This window comes from Mastomys coucha, unplaced genomic scaffold (genome assembly GCF_008632895.1).
Source record: "Mastomys coucha isolate ucsf_1 unplaced genomic scaffold, UCSF_Mcou_1 pScaffold9, whole genome shotgun sequence".
Lineage (NCBI taxonomy): Eukaryota > Metazoa > Chordata > Mammalia > Rodentia > Muridae > Mastomys > Mastomys coucha.
This window is the reverse complement of record NW_022196915.1, coordinates 35,070,185-35,079,500: the sequence shown is the minus strand read 5'-3', so window position 1 is coordinate 35,079,500 and position 9,316 is coordinate 35,070,185. Positions and strand designations below refer to the sequence as shown.

Sequence of the window (9,316 nt, the reverse complement as noted above, 5' to 3'; positions counted from 1 at the left end):
GAGACCAAGTGGTCCATTCCGTTCACTCTCTGAAATCACTGCATTAGATTCCCAAGTTGCAATTTTACTTCAATATAAAAAGAAGTGTGGATTTGGAAACCGACAAGCTAATTCTAAAGTTCATGTGGAAATACGAAGAGCTCAGCAAAGTCAAGATAATCATTAATAAGGAGGCCATGGGCTAGAGAGATGGCTCGGGAGCTATAAACTCTGCTGTTCTTGCTAAGGACCTAAATGCAATTCCCAGCACCCACACCAGGCAGCTCACTGCCTGCCATTCCAGATCCAGGGGATCCAGTGTCCTCTACCCCACACACTCACAAATAAAAATAGCAATGTAAACACATACTTAGAGAATGTATACTTCCCAACTGCAAAGTTACCACAGAGCTATAGTAGTTAATGGAGACTGGGGTGCTGGTATGAGCAGAGATTTATAGATTGTGACAGTTTTATATGTCACCCTGGCAAGACTTCTGTTATGCAGTCAGACACTAGTCTAAGCATTGTTATGGATTTATTTTGTAGATGTCATTGAAGTGTACAGCCAATTGAGTTAAAGCAAAGAAGAGCTCCATAGGCCATCTGAGGGCTTGAATCAGTCATCTGAGGGGAGACTCAGGGCTCACTTGAAGAGGGAGACACACTTCCTGTGAGCTGAAGCTTCACACTGCGTTAGGGCTGTGGTCTGTCCTTCCTGACACTCTTGATCTTACTGCAATTTTGCAAACCAGTCCCTTGTATATATGTTAATCCCCTCCCCACTCTGTGTGTGTGTGTGTGTGTGTGTGTGTGTGTGTGTGTGTGTGTGTGTGTGTGATTTTTTTCCCCTTGGGTCTGTTTTCCAACTAAGTCAAGAAGACTAACAGAACAGGACCAAGAACAGAGCCTAAGAGCAGATCATCATATTCTTATGTTTGTGACCTCCAGTTGATTTCTGACAAGTATATGAGGAAAGAATCTTTTTAACCTGACGTAAACACGCCAAAGACTGGAGCTGTTACTACATACCGACATACAGAAATCAACCCGAAAGGGATGGAAGACATGCATGTAAAGAGTGTAAGAGAAAACAGAGGTAGCTGTGGCCTTGGGTTAAGCAATGGTTCCTTATACAGACAGCTAAAGTGAAGCCACAGAAGAGACGATAGGACATTGTAGTTCATGGGGAGGGGGGAGCTTCCCCCAGAGAATTGGTGAGCATATTTCCAATCTGTTATCTATCTTAGATAGATAATAAATAGAGATTTATGGTTCACACCATATAAAAGGTGGTTACAAGCTAAGCGCTTCTCTGAAATCTGTACTCTCTGGTGATAACACTGCACGTTCTCTGTGCTTTATCCAGCACCACCTACAGTGTGCAGCCCAGCTCTGCAGTCACCGGCTTCGTTCATAGCTGTTGATCCACATTATGTGCCAGGCTCCATGCTCACTCTTGTGGTGAACAAAGACAAAACCCAAACAGCTACAGAGCAGTGTGATGTGTGCCAGAGGGGACTCGTCTGCAAAACCAGGAGTGACCCAACAGACATGGAGCTAGCCAAGAAAGACCTAGTGAGGATCACGTTAGTCAAAGCTTAAGGATAAGCAGGAATCTATTGGAAATCTCTTTCCCCACCTCTCTCTCTCTCTCTCTCTCTCTCTCTCTGTGTGTGTGTGTGTGTGTGTGTGTGAGTGCAGGAGAACTTGGCTCAGCATCCAAGGCAGTGCTCACATCTGCAGAGTGAGGAAGCTTGTGCTATTTCCATTTGAAGCCAGCTGAGAATCACTTGTTCCAGGGCTCCTGAGTAACAGCAGAGGGTTGAAGGAGATACTGTTAAGAGCACCCTTACTTTGACCCCCCTAATGTAAACCAGTTCTGTTCTAGTCTGTAACAAACAGACTACACTTGGCAACAAGTCCTGGCCAATCTACCCACCTTGATGATTCTCTTGCTCTTAAACAGACATTTTCTGAACATCCCTCAGAGCCAACAGTGGTCAAATGGTCTTTAGCAGTAAAGTTTCTCCTCTGCTCAAGGAAGAGACAGAAGTGGCTGACACGGGCTTGCCCTTTCCTCCTGTCTCTTGACCTCAAACATGATTTTTTTTTTAGAAATACCACAAAACCAACCAATTAAAACCACTGAGAGCCAACAGAAAATATAAAATGACCTGTGTCTTCAGTACATCATAGAACATTTGTCAAAAACACACAACACACCCACCGAGAACTTTCCTCCATGCAGTGAATCGAGCTGTACCTGAAGCTGTCCTAGGGGGCTCTGCCTTGTGGCGCAGGACACTTCCAGCCAGACGCAGAGCCGCGGCTTCCCTTCTCTCCCTCAGAACTCATACATCCTCAGCCGTTCTCAGTCTGCTACACACATTTCATCTGAATTCCTGGACAATTCCACACCACCAACGTCAGCACGTCATTCTACAGAATGAAACAAATGAGCAAGCAAACAAACTCGAATAACACCCTTAAGTAAGAAACCTCCTTAAAGTATGTCCATTTGTTATTCTGGAATAAACTGTCTCCTGGACCTATCCCTCGTGGCTGTTTTGAAAACCTAGGGCCTTTGTTTTCTTTTGAGAGCAATGTTTTTTTTTCTTAAAGATATCTGTCCCATTAGTGATTAAAATCAATCGAATTCAAGTTGGGAGACAAGAAAGAACAGATTTCGCTTTTCTAATTAGGTGATTGATTGCCCTCTAGTGGTAGGAAATGGTAATAGTACTGTAAAGCCAACGTGGGTTGATTTGATTGTGTTCATGCAATTGTTTATTGAACAGCTTATCCTATGCCATGTATAGTCCTAGGCTCTGCAATGTCACCAGCAAGGAAGATAGGCCAGGATCCTAATTCCAATAGAGTAGGCTGAAAAATCAAATAAGAAATATCTCAGAAAGCAATTATTAAAATTGAACACAGTTGTGGAGCAGGGCTAAACTGACATTCTGTGTTGTACTGTGTGCAGTGATGTCCCTGGTCAGGTGACATTTACCCTGAGAGCTGGAGCCTGAGTAAGAATCTGCAAGCAGACATGTTTCGCCATGGAGTCATTGTCGTAGCGGATTCCAGGGCCACCTCAGGCGCTTATGTCGCTTCCCAGACTGTGAAGAAGGTGATAGAGATCAACCCGTACCTTCTGGGCACCATGGCTGGGGGTGCAGCGGATTGCAGCTTCTGGGAGCGGATGTTGGCTCGGCAATGTCGAATCTATGAGCTTCGCAATAAGGAACGGATCTCTGTCGCGGCAGCCTCCAAGCTGCTTGCTAACATGGTTTATCAGTACAAAGGCATGAGGCTGTCTATGGGCACCATGATCTGTGGCTGGGATAAGAGAGGCCCCGGCCTCTACTATGTAGACAGCGAGGGGAACAGGATCTCTGGGACCGCCTTCTCGGTGGGGTCTGGTTCTGTGTATGCTTATGGAGTCATGGATCGAGGCTACTCCTATGACCTACAAGTGGAGGAGGCCTATGATCTGGCCCGCCGAGCCATCTACCAAGCCACCTACAGAGACGCCTACTCCGGAGGAGCAGCCAACCTCTACCACGTGCGGGAGGATGGCTGGGTCCGGATCTCCAGTGACAATGTAGCTGACTTACATGACACGTATAGTCACGTGTCTGTCCCCTGAGGGAAGGCGGGTGTGGCTGTGTGCATCTCTGGGATGGCTCTCCCTGGCTATAATAAATAATAGTACCCCACCCCCAAGACATGAGTTTGGGGTATCTGATTAGCACGATGTGGAAAGGCCAAGGAATGGTTTTTACACAGAGGCTCAGAAAATCAAAGGCAAGTGGATTGGGCAAAGCCAGACAAGGGAAACATACAAATTGACTGACATTCTGTAAAGCTTAGTCTGGTTACCAAATGGAAAAGAAGCTGTTGGGAAGGGAGTGGAGATGGGTTTACTCTAGAGATTCTGTGTTGGAAATGATGACAGTTTGATCCAGCCCAGCACTGGTGGACATGGAGAAAGCCGACGCATGTGGAGGTAGTTTGGAGGTGAACACAAGATCTGCTGAATGCTTGAATGTGGGTGATAAGGGGAAGGAAGGACTCAAGAATAAGGCTCAAAATTTCAAAAGGCTTTAATTTGTTTTTGTTTTATATGTTGTGGCTATATGTATTCACACTGAGTGTGTGTGTCTGGTACTCAAGGAGGCCAGAGGATGGCATCAGATCCTCTGGAGATGGAGTTACGGGTGGTTATGAGCCATCCTGTAGGTGGTGGAAACCAGAGGAGATGGGAGCCATCTCTCCGGCCCTTAATGCTCAATTTTCAATTGAGCAACTGAGTGGAAGGAAATGGGGGAGACTGACTGAGGTGGGGAAGACTGGCTGGGAAGTGTGTTTGGGAAGCAGGTCAGGTCTTGGCCTTCATGGTTTGCACACAAAATAAAAACTAACTTTTTAAAGAATAGGTTACATACACAGTGACAATGGACAAATAAAGAGAAACATTCTTGCAAGAAAGAAAGGACAGACATGGAACCAACCACAGGGAATTAGAAAGATAAAGTTCCAGAGTGTGGCATGAGAAAGTCATCCAGGAAAAAGAAGTTAGAGTCTAAGAAGCACGGGCGTTGGAGCCATCTTTGAATTGCTCTTTTTCTAGTTCTGTCTCGTGGGTACTCGCATCAAACATTGCAAAGTGTCATAGGACACTAGTGTTAAAGTGGTCTAACTGCATTCATTCACAAGCAAGATAAGGGGAGCCGCAGAGCCAAGGGGCTTAGCTATACTTCAAGTGTGACAGGAAATACAGGGGGTGCTCCGAGGACACCACATGCCTTACATCATTTCTTTGAACCGTTTTGTGAGGTACATATAAATTTCTATTTTCCGTCCCCAGACCTCCAAAAATCCCAAGCTTCTAAGAGACCAAAGATCCTACAGTTGGCCCCTGGCAGAGGCAGAATAGAAGGCTCAGGTTCCAGGGCTCTGGAATCCGTGAAACTGTGCGAAGAGTTTGAAGGCGTTTAACTATCTTTTAAAAAGTGCTTCCTGTGGCCCAGTATTTCAACCTCACTCCATGCTCACAACCAACTTGTATCCTGTTACTGTCCTATTTTATGGAGCTAGGACAGGAATAAGGCAAATGGCTTGCCCAAGGTCATTTAGTGATTGCAGAGATGTGGACACAGGTCTTTCCATCTTCCCTTAAGCTCCTCCATTCTTCGGTTCTACCCTCTTGGCTACCAGAGCAACGGCCCCAGTCTTGGGTCTCCTCGTGTGCAGTGTTAAGGATACAAGACTATAGCTGGAGCAAATGTTGGGTCACTGTTAAATATATATAGCTGAGCAACATGTACATATAAAACCTCAGCTAATATGCTATGGTACTAAGACAATGGAGAAAAAAAAAGGCAGGGAATGGGGCCAGCACAGGGTCTGACTGTGAAATTGGAAGATCTGAGGATCCTGCTGCATCAGAAAAGCCCCTTCCTAAGTAGACAGTGGGTATCCTCACAGCCTTCAAGAGGGTTCTCAGGTAACTCTAGATAGCCAAATATCTCATTCTCGGTTATCAGAAATGAGCGCAGAAAGCAATGGCATTTAGGTATCTTTTCTGAAAAGAAATCTATGGAAAACATAAATCACAAGATTGTGAAACAAGTCCCGAGGCTAACACAGGTCCTGATGGTGATTCAGAGGGTCCCAGGCTGACTGGCTGTAGCTCTGTCTTCGGTGAGTGAAATTTCATAGTGTTAGCCCTGTGAGACCAAGAACTAAGTTCATGTCTGGGTATGCCTTGCTGCGCTGCATGCACCCTGCAGTCTTATTGCTTATTGCTGAAGCCACAGCCTATTGGGGTACCTTTGTGAAGAGATGGCATCTGAAGCCTTGAATTTCTCCTTGTCCTAGATCTCTTGCTTGTCCAAACAACAGCATGCTTTTGTTTGTCTAGATGATGTTTGGGCAGTATTTTTGAATCAGTCCAAATTGTCCATTGATGCTTGTTCATATAGAATCTTGCGGAGGAGGGGAGGGCAGAAGTGTGATTATTATTCTAGGACCAGAATGACATCACATCGTGGCCTGGGAGCCACCAGATGAACATCTATAGTTTACGATAAGAAGAGCTATCTGTGTGCCAGGAAGGGTTGGTTGTGATGGTGTTTCTGGGTCACACATCTAACAAAATAGTTTTTTGTTTTGTTTTGTTTTGTTTTGTTTTGTTTTGTTTTAGGAATTCCAGTTTGGAAGTCCTTACTTCCTTTTTACTTTAGTTATTTACCACTATAAGCCTTTACTGTTGTTGTGCAGGTGAAAATAATTGAGCCAATAGAGGGCGCTAAAGCAGCACAGATGGGAATCCTGGAGGCAGGGCTGGCAAGGAATTCCCCAAGTACTTGCAGAGGCTTAAAGTAAGATTACCCTAGGGACTTCGGGGATGCAGTGGGAAAGAAGCTTTACCAACAAGAATCCTGACAGGCCTAGTGGTACAATGCCCGTAACCCTGGCCACTCTGGAGGCTGAGGCAGGAGAATTGCCAAGTTTGAGGTTAACTTAGGCTGGAGATCAGATTCAGGGTTATTCTGGGCATCTTAATGAGACCCTGTCTCAAGACAAAACAAACCACTGTTGTCTTGAGTATCTAAATATTTCATTAAGGTAGACATTATGAATGGAGGAAAATCCATAAGGTAGACATTATGAATGGATGACAGTGCCATAACTGTCATCCAGGTGCCTCGGTACCTACCCTTTCCTCTATTTTCACTTGAATTTATACAGTCGTTGGATTTACTAGTGCTTAAAGGCATAGTAAATTTAAATAGTTGGCTCCCAGGAAGCAATAGAATGGGGACACTCTCAATTAAAGAGCCAGCAAGCATGCAGGTATTAACAGATACCACTTTGTGTGCAATAGCACGGTGTAGCCATGACACCTTGGGCTGAGTTCCACAACTATGGCAAAGAAAGTTCAGCCAGGAGAAAAAGAATGGAAAGAAGTCATTGAACTTTATATTACTTTGGTAATCACTTTTTTGCTATTCCTAAAATAGAGGGCCACCAGAATGCTGTAGACCTTTACTGTCTATCTTAGATCTATTAAGACATATTTATGACTAATTAAGAAGGAATCTGATCATGATAACTGGTCAGTTCTGAATGTTGTTAGTCTCCCAAAAACTTGTATTGGAATATAACCCTCATGGCGATGGTCTTAAAAGGTGATGGCTTCAGAAATCAGTAGTCTTATCCAGCAATGACCAGAATGACAAGATATTTTAAAAGGTGCAATAGTGGTGCTTACATCCTGGAGGCAACCAACAGCTACCTAGTTAGGCTTAAGGCTCAGTGAGGGAATTCATACATAGTACTGTAAACCCAGCCAGGTACCAACTGCTGATAAGGTCATAGACCCTTGAAGAGAAACAGCTACTGCGGCTTCCCTCGGGCAGTATAATTTCTAACTGCATTCTAAGCACTTATCCTTATACACATAGCTAAGTGTACCTCTCGCTCCTGTGAAAGAAGCTTTTTTAAAAAAAGAAAACAGACAGAAACCATTCCAGAAAGTCACAACCGGTCAAAGTACCAAGAATAACTGTCTTTGGGGTGACCAGCCCCAGTGGACACATCTCCAGCTCAAGCCCCACAGCTGAGATGCAGGATACATCTTAGAAGAGGGACCAGAAGGACTCTAAGAGCCAGGGGACCAGAACATCTACTGTTAGATAGTACCTCCTTTACAAAAAAGATGCAAAGCTGGGGTAGGGCTAGAGGAAAGAAGGAAGGTGGGAATGAATATGGCTGTCTGAAAATCTTAAGGACTTAACTGTATATGTATATGTGTATGTGTATGTGTATGTGTATGTATATGTATTTACTAGTGCCTAAAGGCATGGTAAATTTAAATAGTTGGTTCATGTATATGTACATATATATTTGAAACTGGTAATGGCTTTGAGTGACAACTCAGTCGTGTGGGCAATATCCTCACAGGTAGGGTCAGTACTCTTCTAGAGGGGCTTGCTTGAGAGAGTGAATGTTTTCCATCCAATCCCCTCCCATTATGTGAAGAGATAACAACCAGGAACCAGCTAGAAAATAAAGCTTAAGTCTTCAGAAAAAAGTGGGACTTTCTGAAACCTTGATCTCAGACCTCATGGTTCCTAGAGCTGTGAGGAATGAGTTTCTCTTCTTTATAAACTACTGGTTTAAGGTCTTTATTGTAGTAGTACACATGGACAAAGGCAGCAGTCTTTTTAGAATCACATTTCTGCAATTGTAAGTGGACTTGATTCCTTTTATGCTAAGATTATCTGCCATGTCTTAGTCACTGTTCTATTGTTATGAAGAGACACTATGACCAAGCCAACTCATAGAAATGTCTATTGGGGCTTATAGTTCCAGAAGTTAGACCATCATGTGAGGGAGAATTGCAGCAGGCAGACATGCAGGCATGCAGATGTACATGGAACAGTAGCTAAGAGCTTACATCTTTAGTTATGAGTAGCATGCAGAGAGAGCTAGGGACTGCATGGGCCTCTGAAACCACCCCCACTGACACACTTTCTCCACCAAGACCACACCTCTGAATCCTTCCCAAACAGTTCTACACGAAGACCAGTTATTCAAACATGTGAGCCTATGGTAGCCATTCTCATTTAAACTACACCTGCCTACCCAATCAGGTGTACTTAATGACGAACATGAGGAAACTCAACAATGCGAGCTTGCTACAAAATAAGGAAGCAGAAAAGTAATGAAGCACCAAATGTCCAACCCAGACTTTCTTTTGTATTAATTTTTAAAGATGGATTTCTTTTATTTTATGTATACGAATGTTTTACCTGCACGTATGTATGTGTACCCCATGCATGTTTTGTGTCCACAGAAGTCAGAAGAGGGTGTCAGATCCCCTGGAATTGGAGTTACAGATGGTTGTGAGTTACCAGTGGATGCTGATAATCAAATCCAGGTCCTCTAGAGTGATAACCAGAGCTCTTAACCACTGAGCCATCTGTTTAATCAACCCAAACACAGTTTTGTGAGTTTTTGTTTTTTTTGTGTTTTTGGGTTTTTTTTGGTTTGCTTGTTTTTGATTTTACTTTAAAAATTTTTTTATTAAAAAATGTTTTTTATATCCCAAGTGCAGTTTCCCTTCATAATCCCTTGCCTTCCACCTCTCTTTTCCCCCTCTCCACCCCTCCATCTTTCTCTTCATATAAGGACAGGCCTCCCATGGATATCGACTAAACGTGGCATTTCAAGTTGCAGTAAGGCTAGGCAGCTCCCCTTGTATTAGGGCTTGGTGAGGCAACCCAGGAGGAGGGAAAGGGTCAGAGACTGCCCCGCTCCCACT

General features: G+C 44.0%; 1 pseudogene; it reads left to right on the top strand.

Annotated features, from left to right (window-relative positions):
- Positions 1 to 3,088: 3,088 nt before the first annotated feature.
- On the top strand, positions 3,089 to 3,701 carry LOC116084585 (annotated as a pseudogene).
- The last annotated feature ends 5,615 nt before the right edge of the window (positions 3,702 to 9,316 follow it).